This window comes from Ciconia boyciana, chromosome 1, assembly GCF_034638445.1.
Source record: "Ciconia boyciana chromosome 1, ASM3463844v1, whole genome shotgun sequence".
NCBI lineage: Eukaryota > Metazoa > Chordata > Aves > Ciconiiformes > Ciconiidae > Ciconia > Ciconia boyciana.
This window is the reverse complement of record NC_132934.1, coordinates 160,755,095-160,766,043: the sequence shown is the minus strand read 5'-3', so window position 1 is coordinate 160,766,043 and position 10,949 is coordinate 160,755,095. Positions and strand designations below refer to the sequence as shown.

Genomic DNA, 10,949 nt, shown 5'->3' with positions numbered 1-10,949 from the left:
TCAACAAGGAGATGTGAAAAGTTCTGCAGCTGGGACAGAATAACCCCAAGCTGGGAAGTAACAGCTCTGCTGAAAAGGACCTGGGGGCTATGGTGGATGACAAGAGAAATATGTGACTACAATATGATCTCATTGCAAATAACTGCAAATTGCATGTTCAGCAGTGTTGAGAGAAGGGTGGTCAGCAGATTGAACTGGAGACCTGTACGGCACTGGTAGGTCTGCAGGTGGAGTACAGCATCCTCTTTTGAGACCCCTGCTTCAAGGGGGATGTGGAAAAACCAGACAGGTCCAGCTAAGGGCTGCCACCATGTCCCAGGGTCTGGAGCGCAGATGCAGTGTGAGAGAGGTGGAGGGAGCTGGGCTTGTTTTGTCCAGTGAAGAGGAGCCCAAAGGGTGATGGAACAACAGTCTGCATCTGCTTGAAGAGCAGGTACAAAGATGACAGAGCCAAACTCTTCTTGGTGGTGCCAGAGGATGTAACAAGGGGCAACAGCCGCACACTGCAGATGGGGAGGTTCAGGCTGGTGATTAGAAAACTTTCTCCACCAGGTGCTCCAGAGAGGTGGTCGCAGCTCCTTCCTTGGAGGCTTTTCACAGCTTGGCTGGATAAAGGCACAGCTGACCTAATAGTATAACATTGGTGGTAGTCCTGCTTTGAGTGGCGTGATCTCCAGGGTCCCATCCAACCAACACTTCTGAGATTCTATGATCTCATTTCTTTACGTAAAAATTACCAATGTAGGTACTGGCCTACTTCACTAGCATGGATGAAATTTCAGGGAAGTTGCAAACAATCAAAGCAACACTAACGTACACAAGTAGACACATAACTTCCTGCAAGCCAAACATGTCACCCAGCTCAGAGCAATGAATGGATGGGTTGTATATTCAGCTGCATGTATTTTCCATTCAGCCAGATCACACAAATATAATGATGTCCTTTATGAAGCCTTTCCCACTGCACCAGAGATGCCGAGGCACTAGCAGACTCAGCTGTTGATTGTCTGTAATTGCTTCCAGATTCACCATTCTTGGCAGGCCAAGCCACCACAGATTGCTCCTTTTTTTGGGCTTGCAAAACTCCTGGAGCACACAACGTGCTCCAATCACAAATACAGCACCAAGAGGCTCTACAGACCATATGAATCCACAGACTGCACTGTTGTATACATTGCCAGCCCGCCAGACTTCCACTCTGCACTCACGCATCTATATGAAGGAGGAACAGCGTAGAAACTCATCCATGCTGAAACAGCGTTATCATTCACATACAATATACTGGCCAGTGCACCCAGTTTGAGTATCTGTGAATACAGCTGCAGCACCATGTAATGTAAGAATAGTAATCATCCTTTCCACACTTAAATATTCTATTATCTTGATTTAGTACTACAAGTGTTCTGCACATTACGAAGTCATACTATTTAGGAGACCACCTAATCTGAAAAAAAAAAAAGCGCTGACTTGCAAAAATCTTGGCCCTGGCAGATTTTGAGTTATGTTACCTTTCCATTTTCTCAGCAGCACTGCACTGTATTCCTGCTCATCCAAATCTGAGAATGGCAGTGCAAAGTAACCTTTGCAGACCTACCTGCCATGTAGGAGTGTTTATAGATGATTTTCATTATAAGTATCCTGAGATTTGCCTTGTTAGCAAACTCCCACATCAGATGAGATTCTTTTCACTACAGCCTCTGTTTTCTGCTCCTGCTTGTCTGCACAGTGATCATGTATAGCACGGCAAGTGACCCTCCCAGGGAATGTACTGTAATTTCCAGAGAGAAAAGGTCACCAAGAGAGCCATCATCTTTTCACCAGAACTTCCCAAGCATTTCTGTCTCTTTTCTATGTAAATAACATGCATGGATTTTTTCACATCTGATCAACATTCCTCCCACCAATTGTAAATTAAAGAGGCAATTTTGTGTTTATCTGTAATCGACATAATCTTATTATCTTTGGTGAGGTATGGAAGACATAAATCAGAATGTAATTCAAAATTTCCAGCATTCCTCTGGTTTACAATGAATTTATAAACACAGATAATAATTCTCCTAGCTGGTGTTTTACATCAACTTTTGACATCCTAATCCCATTGATTGTTAATTTAATTAAGTTTTAGACTGACCTCCATCCTATTACTGATTGGGACATATTGACAAAAATTTTTAAAGCATGTGAAGTAATGCTTTAAAAAATATTTCATTGGAGATCTTATACAAAAATCAACCAGAGGACCCCCCACTCCTGGTGCACTCCTTCCCCTGAATTATCTAAGCACTCCTAACAAGTCACTTTGCAAAGGGCAATGGAGGCACCTAAGAAAGAAGTTTAATTGCAAATGAGGGCAAATAACATTATTAAACCAGTTTGTGTGTGGGAGCTGGCAAAACTACCTCTTGTAGTCTACCCATTAGAAAAATGCACCTCTTGATTTTTTTTTTTAATCATTCATATTTGGGTACCGAGAGACCCCACCCTCTAGAATATAAAAGGGAACTTCATTATGGGAGGAGTTGCAGCAGATTTGCTTGCTTTTCTCCCTCATTTGAGAAAACAAAAAGCTTCATACAAAGGATCTTAATATCTTTGTTGGCATAGGGCAGGCTTATATTTACTGATCTGGCAAATCAGGTTCTATTTACAGTCACAGACCATTGCTATGAAGACAAGCCATTTGCATGAAACTACAACACTGTAATATTGTGTTGGCTTTTTATTTTGGACCTTTTTTTGTTATTCTTGAAGGAAAGAAAGTTACCCCATTTTGTGCCTTCTTCCCTCTCCACACCTCTTTCTTCCTCTTCTGTCTTCCACATGCTTGCATGATCCCTTGCCTCCTTTTTACCCCACTTAACAGAAGTTTAATGAAGACCACATGTCCTTAATTTGCCCATGAGAGTGTCATATGGGGCAGCATTAGAAGGTTTCCTTGTACTGCCTGCCTGCAAGCCACCTTTTACATCATCTTTTTGACTGTCAAGTCATCTTCCTAGGTGCCCACGCTGGCCTCTGCCCATTCTTGCTGCGAGCCTCCTGCATCAGGGCGGTTTTTCATCGCATCTTCGGCACCTCTTTTAGGAACCGACAGTTCTCCCCGGCTCCCTTTCCCATTAAAATTCCTTTCCACAAGACTGCATTTACCAATTCTTTGAGCGGGTTGAAGTCTTCTGGTTTAAGTTCATTAGTCCATTGCTTTCACTCCCTCCTCTCCTGAAACTTGAGAGCTCTGCTGATTTGTGATCTTTTCCACCCAGATCGCCTTCCTCCAGCAGCAGCGTCTCAACCAGTTTTCCCATGTTAACCAGCAGCAAACCGCCAGCCACCAGGTACAGCTGCGTACGCCTCACGTCACTGAAACAAAAAGCCGCTCTTTATCCCCAAAACTTCAGGGACGGGCTACACGGTGCGGTCGTCTCCCGAACACATATCTAGGACAGAGTTTCTGCTGCTGTCAGAGGTATCCTACAGGAGGTATAGGCATCACTTCCCCAAGTCCCCTGCTGCACGCAGGGACCTAGTTCAAGGTATCAGCTTGCCACGGCTGAAGCGGAATGCTTGTGGCTCTGCAGTCAGCCTCCTAGTCTCCATGCAAGCAATTCCCCTAGGAGCCGGGAACCATTTCAAACGCTTCGGCTCTGTGCTGTCCCTCGCTCCCGTAACTGGGAGTAACTGGCTGGAAAGAGATGGGTCTGTGACCTTTAAAGCTGCGTCGACATCCTCATCCCTGAATTAACGGGCGTCTTTCCCCAGTAACAGGCAGTCAGACGTTCAGATGTGGTTACTGATTTTGCACGGTTCTCATCCTGGATGCTGAATTTCTCTCTGAAGTCAAGGGAAGTGTCATCAGGCGCCCAGCAACACTGAAAGTCACGTGCAGGTTGTCTTAAGAAAGGGCAGCAAAAAAACCCAAACCCCACAAAAATCAAGGCATATAAATATGAAATGCAGACTTTAGAAAAACATGAAAAAATAATTTTTGCCTGGATTTCTCCCAGAAACAGCCACTATAATTGTTGTGCTGAAGGTCAAGAAAGTTATCTTTTAGTTTTACCCACATCATCTTACATAGTATTTTAAACATAGTATTAGTCACCATAATTTTTCATTTCTAATTGTAAAGTTCTTTTACTTCTTTTCCATCTAAGTGCAAAGCTTGAAAGAGCTGAGTAAAGCTCATTTCAGTGTCAAATTCCCCCAGAATTAGAGGGTCGGGTGCACTGAATTACCATTACTGTTTAACACACATCCTGCTTCTCACCACTCTCTGTCCTGCTTTTTCTTTTCTCCAGCCATTTATTACCTTTCTTCCTTTCCCCACTTTCTATTTCAGGCTGTCAAGGAGAGAGCAGAGTCCGACTCCTGCAATGAAATGCTTCACCTGGGAAGCCTGCTGAGAGCAAAATTGATAAAGGACAGCACCAGCCCAGGCAATTTCACTCACAGCGGGCACTTGCAGGTGAAGCACTACCATAAAATGGAGCAAGGTTACTCGCACGCTGCCTCCCAGCACAAGTCACCAGCCGATAGCTGCTTCTTTCACGATCTTTTCACCCGTCTCCTGCCAGGCACCGCTTGCTCTGACCCCGGCGCGAGAGGCAGGAATCAGCCATTTAGACTGGCATTTGCTAGTGGGGGGATGAGGCCAGGTAAGTGCTCCAAATATTGAATGCTCAGCTGAAGCGTGGCCCAGCTGTAGAACTGCTGGAGGCCTTCCTCAGGCCACCTTCCCACTGGTGGCATCCCGGGGAGGATGTCCACGGTCCCACCCGCCTCACCGGCTACGACAAGATTCCCATAGAGCTGCGCCCACTGCAACCACCTGACGGGAAAAAGGCGACTTGTAGCTGTTTCTGTAGCATCTGGTAAGGGTGCCCATCTGATGCTCGGTGCAATTTAGGACAACCTATACATCGTTTTAGCTGGTGGCTCCCGCGGATCTATTTCAGCACAGGTTAGGTCCCAAGGGGTAGGGACACTATAACTCCAGCATCGCTTTGCCCCAATCCTGCTTTCTCTGCTATTTGAAAATCCTGTGTATTAGAGGACACCTTTTCACCAGCTCAGCATTTTTTTATTTTAATAGGAATATTCCTCAGAGCTTGATTGGCACCAGGGCTGAGATTTTTCCCTCAGACAGGTTAGCGTAAGGAGTATTAATGAGAGAAGCCTGGTGATGCAGAGTAGGGAAACTGGGCTCTGCCTTCTACCCCTTTCTTCAATACTGGGAGTAGGGGATGAAACTTAAAAGCTCCAGATCTGAAACAAATAAAGAGATTTTTCTTACATAATTCATAATTTATTTGCCAAGCAAAGATATACTATGTCATAACTGAGGCCAGGTTCAGTTTGTCATAACTGAACAAAATATTTCAAAAAAATATTTTGAAATCTAAAAAGGCTTAAGCCTTTAAGGGGAACAGTCACGGTTGCAGTTAGATCACATTGATAAAGCAAGATAAAAAGTTACGACATATGACCTTTCTCATACTTCAGGGCATAAACTTCCAGGAACTGAGGGTATTATTGAGAAACTCCCTTTCTAAACAGTGCTTCTTATGGAGAGCTCTATAGTCCTTGTTAGAGACTTGAATACCAGCCAGTGCCAGACATCTGGTAGAGCAATTCCTGCAGTCCTGGTGGGGGGAAATTGTTACAACAAATACTCTTTCTATGAGTCAAAAAATACCCATCATCCCATTTACAAAATTCAAGGACTGAAATTAGGTCCTAAGAAGCACGGTGCAATCTCAATGTACATGAACACTCAGCTCCTAATTTGGCACATAATTCCCAACTGAAATTAGTGGAAAAATGGGAGTCTCAAAAGGATTTAATTGCCTCAATACCTGCATAGTTCTTGTCTAGATATCCAGCAGCCACATCCCAAATCACGTCTGCAGCCTTTACCGCGTTGTTCCAGACGGCTTCTCATAATCTGAATTTCATAAACGTGATTTGCTTTACAACAGTGCAAAGTTCGCCACCAGGAACTGGACTTGGGTAAAGATCTTTGTCAATGAATGTGGCCGACTGCACATGTTAATATGTCGTGCTACAGAAGGATACAGGGCGAGGACAAAATACCTAAGAAATGTTGCCACAGATTAATGTATAATAACCAGATGGTGTCTCTGTGTGTGTGTCTGTGTGTTCCCACTTACGGGCTACAATCATTTTGATATAGATTATTGCACAAAATTTTTCTTTCTTCCCCCCCCCCCCCCCCCCAAAATCTAGTTTAACTCTTGTCAAAGATCCTGGACAGTCTCTTCCTGAAGGAAAAAAAAACCCACAGATTCTTCTTTTCCCAGTTGATAGAAAACAGTGATCACCAAGAGTGATATTTAAGCTTGGAAACTTGGATAAGCTTGGATATTTAAGCTTACAGTGAAACTATTAATTACTGACCATGCTCACTGCTGAACAGGTAACCAGCTCAATTGATTTGGGGCTCATAGAGCTATAAAAAGAAAGCATTCCCCGTTATCCACAAACATATTCCTGTATAAAGGTTTGTTTCTTCCCAATCCCTATAATTGGTACTAATGCGAACAGCAATTATATTATTACACACTGACGGCTGAACAAACTAATTGGGGCAGCCTGAACCAGACCCGCTCCAAACATGGGAGACGTGGGCCAGGCAGGCAGCAATCTTCCCACACTTTCTTTTGTGCTGGTTTAAAATTCACCAGGGACCTCACAGAAACCTTACCTATAGCAACTGCTGAAGAGAGTCATAAATTCAGCTGCTCCTGAGGCCACTAGTGCTCAGATCGCGCTAGCCGGTGCCACGTGTCCCTTTTCCCTCCTGGAGGAGTCTGGTTTGTGTTTGCTGCAAGGCATCGGCATCCCTCTTGGCACACTCATTTCTGCAAAGGCTCTGCCCCATTGCCTAGGCAAAGGAGTCAGCCGAGCTGAATTTAGCCTTAAATATACAGTGATGGCTGTATAATCTTCTCAGCATTTTCGTGGTCTTTGCCTGCTTTATTCAGTCAGTCCTTTCCTTTTTTAGTTTGGTGAGTCAGGTATCAGACTGATTTCACATTTCTAACACCATAAGAAATAGTGGGGAAAAGGACATAGGCCTCTATAGTATACCAAAAGCCTGAAAGGATTTGTGTTAAATATTAATTTGAAGCTGGTCATGAAATCATGGGAGGTGCTGGATCTAATGCCTGAACAAAGATTAAAAAAAAAAAAAAGCCCCCAAACCAAACAGACTTGCAAGTCATAAAACCAAAGACAGCAAAGGCACAACCAGATGAATTTCCACATGCTGTGACTAGTCCAAACGCTGCACTGTTTACTTAGGTAGTGAACTGGCTGCTGTTCAAAAGGATATACTTTTCCTGGAACGCTGTAGCTCTACTTTGACCTGAAGGAGAAGCACACCTCACATGCCACCAAGCCCCGCAGAGTATTCGCAGGTTGTGGCACGGCTCCTGCGATGGTCCTGAGCTGCAGGAGACCAACACCTACCCACCAGAGGACTGTGCCTTGGGAAAGAGGGAGGGAAACCAGCAGGATCTCTGCCCCAGTGCTTCACAGACAATACTGCCATCCATCTGTGTGGGCTGTGAGGTGCTCATGCCATGCCTCCACTCCCACAGGTAATATGGTCAATAACACGTTGCTGCTGCCAAGGAAGTTCTGGATCCACAAAAGGACTAGGGCACTTGATGTGCTCAACTTCCACTTCAGGCATAGAGCCATAACTCTCCTGTAACCCTGTTCTGCTGTCATCTCACTGAGGAGGCACGCAGCCCCCTCTGTTTTCAGGCTCAAAGCTCCCTAAAGGTTGCCTTCTGATCACTCCCAGAAGTACCTTATGCTTAGCAGGACTGCATTGCTCACATCTCCTCAGGCTAAAGTAGCATAAATCTTCACAAACCATAATCCTTCACCTGTTTCATCTGTGAGAAGTTCTCAGACACACTTGATACACCTGCTGGGGGGAAACTGTTACTAGCAATCATCTTCAGTACAGCCATCTGGGACTTTAATTCAACTTCCACCTCCACCTGATGAGGTCCTCACCCATACTTTTCGCTTTCTAGAAAAATGACCAAACTACCAGTCTAAGGGCTACTTAACAGCAGGGGATTTCCCCCAGTATGAAATTTGTCATTAAGTTACTAGCGCCGATTGTCTCAGGAGAGAAAAAGAGCGTGCTCATTTACAAAACTCTATTTTAATTGTTAGGGGAACACATCTCCAGGAAGGGAGAGTTGGGTTCCAGGCTGCAAACGTATAGTTTATATTAAACATTAAAAAAAAAAATGTTGACATGACTATTAGCAGTAAAGTGGATGTTAGTTGTATCCAGGTAGCACCCTAAACATTATGCAGCACAGTATTACTCTGCTCTTCTGGTACTAAAATCACACCCACTGAATTGTAACCTGTGGCTGTAAAACCTGCAGCAGAGGAAACTGTGTGCTCACACTGTCCACAGTAAGGAGTATTTACCTGCTCCACAGCAAGCGGAACAGCCCCACAGCTTGGCTGCGAAGGTGGTATAGTAGGAAAAGTGGGTTTTGGTGCCCTCAGGCAAAGGAGGGAATATGCTGGGAGAAGGCACTAGCCACTGAGCTGTAGGACACAAGGGGCATTTAAGAGTTTGTTTCTGAAATGAAGAACTAAACTATGAGAGCTGTGAATCCCCAGATGAAGGATGCACCTCTCGCAGCCCAGACATAAGCAGCAAAAGGTAAGAACCACCACAGTAACAGCAAAAGTTATTCACAACAGTTTCTGATAAAAAGAACAGTAACATTTTTCAAGGAGTGACACTTATTTTCCCAGCAGTTTCTGACCACTCCATATTCTTATCTTCGTACTTTCTTACCACAAGAATTTCTCAGGAAAAACTGCAGGCTGTTCTTTTGCTTTGGCTTCTGTTGGTTCATTAATCTCTGAAACAGTAATTTTTCCTGTGTTTTATTTCACAGTCTTGCATAACCTTGGAATTTCTGGTGATAAAACCTGTGATACTTGTTATTCTGGTACTAAAACCACACCCCCTGAATCGTAACCTATGGCTGTAAAGCCTGTAGGGGGGAAATCTAAAATGAGAAATTATCAAGCAAATTCCCACTGAAGTTCTCGTTAAATTAGAGAAGGTGGGTTTTGCCCAGGCTGAAATTGGATATCAAGGACCATGGCCATTCCTGGGACTATAACCTATGGTTATAGTTGCTCCAAAAGAGTTGCTATACTGAATTAATAACACAGCCTAAGAAATGTTTTTCCATGTCATCTGTGTAGAGCAGAGAGGAGGGAGCATCACAGCATACGGCACCACATCCACTGAAACGCTCTTTGCACCAACTGGCAGAGCACCCCTTAAAATCGCTCTGAGTCAGCAGGTTTTGCACTCACAAAGGCAGAGTAAAACGAGGGATTTAAACAGATCACAAAGCACACCGCAACTCCTACTCATCGCGCAACTTTTGGAGCATTCTCAAGGAAGATGAGGATTAAATGGGCAAAGGCTTTTAAATATTCTCTCATGCGAAGGAATGGAATTAGGCCCACAAAAGTAATTTGCTCGGAATATTAACCTGGGAAATGGGAGATACGTTTGAACTCCCTTGTGGCAGAAGAGAAACTGAACTTGGGTCATTTACAACCTGATTACCCTAACCATGAGCAATTTCAAATAGAAAGAGGGAAGTGGGAATTCTTCTCCAGCTGCGCTTGTCACAGGGCTTGATCTTGTAATTGTGCTCTTAGGATACCTACAGGATGAGACAAGTAGGAATTAGACCTAGGAATGAGAAAGGTAGATGAACAACTTAAATTTTAAATATCGAGAGTTCAAAAGTATCTAATGTGTATAATATGTTATAAATTTACATGCATTTATATAAAACTAAGAATGGCTCATGTAATGTAGAAAATATATAAAAATATATTAAAATAACCTTACCTAAGGATTACATGATGCGGCCTAGGTGCTTAGATGCTCAACACTGCATCTGATCAGACGCCGTGTGCATTAACCCACCTGGAGCTCCATCCTGCCATAGGAGCTGCATCCTGCAGGCCGGCCACTGTAGCCAGGTATCTCCTTTACTGCCTTCTCGGGCACCTGGACGTTGCGTTCCAGGACACGGACCAGACACCCCTTTGGGCAGCCCGGCTCATTCCTTACCGACTTTACTGGCAATACCTTAGCTGCCTAAAGACCGTGGCTATGTATAGGATTGTGTGAGCAACAGATGTAGCCCCCGAACCCTGTAATAAATAGAAGAAAGGAAATCAAGGATGTGTGAATCAAGGAAATTAGCAGAAACGCTTACAACATTTGCTAATAAAGTTTTTCATTAGAGGCTGTTGTTTGGAGTTTCTAAAGCTGCACAAACCCGAACTGATGGAAACTATTAGGAAGTAGGGAAAGGTAAAATGAGAATCTGAGCAACGTCCTCTCCTACATTACCAAAACAACAGATTTTTTTATGCCCGCCCCTTCTGTAGGGGGGTTTTTGGTGGGGATTTTTTTTTTTTGGTAGATCGTGTCACATGACGGCAGCCATCAGTGACACAGAGGGAACGCGGACCCGGGTTGTTCTGAACGTTGAGCTGTAACGGATGTCCACCACAGCCAACATCTGCCTGTCTGTCTGTCTGTCTTTCTCCCCCCCGGCTCCACTCAGCCGGCGGTAGGTCTCGCCCCAAGTTCAGTTTGAAAAGCAGGAGAGTTGTCCATAGCGAAACCCTTGAGAATTACAAAAAGACAAAATACATTTTAAAAAGAGCAATGAATGTTGAACAGCCGCGAAGCCAGCGCAGCCTGACCGGGAGCGGGGCCAGGCCTCGCTGGGACCCCCAGGCGGGGGTCCCAAACGGTCGATGGGCACCGCTCCCACCGCCCGTGGACGTTCTCCCTCGTTCCTCGGCGGCCCCGGGCACGGCTGGAGGGAAGGGGAAGGTGAAAA

At 44.6% G+C, this 10,949-nt stretch overlaps 1 long non-coding RNA gene across 2 annotated transcripts; it reads right to left on the bottom strand.

The window, feature by feature from the left end:
* Positions 1–1,466: 1,466 nt before the first annotated feature.
* LOC140646281 (uncharacterized) lies at positions 1,467–10,634 on the bottom strand. Of its 2 annotated transcripts, XR_012040393.1 has the most exons (4): positions 6,722–10,634; positions 4,826–6,090; positions 2,765–3,866; positions 1,467–1,768 (listed from the first exon to the last, which is right to left on the bottom strand). It is a non-coding gene; the product is annotated as an uncharacterized lncRNA (long non-coding RNA). The 2 variants fall into 2 exon arrangements; XR_012040392.1 differs by having other exon boundaries at positions 2,765–6,090.
* Between the last annotated feature and the right edge of the window lie 315 nt (positions 10,635–10,949).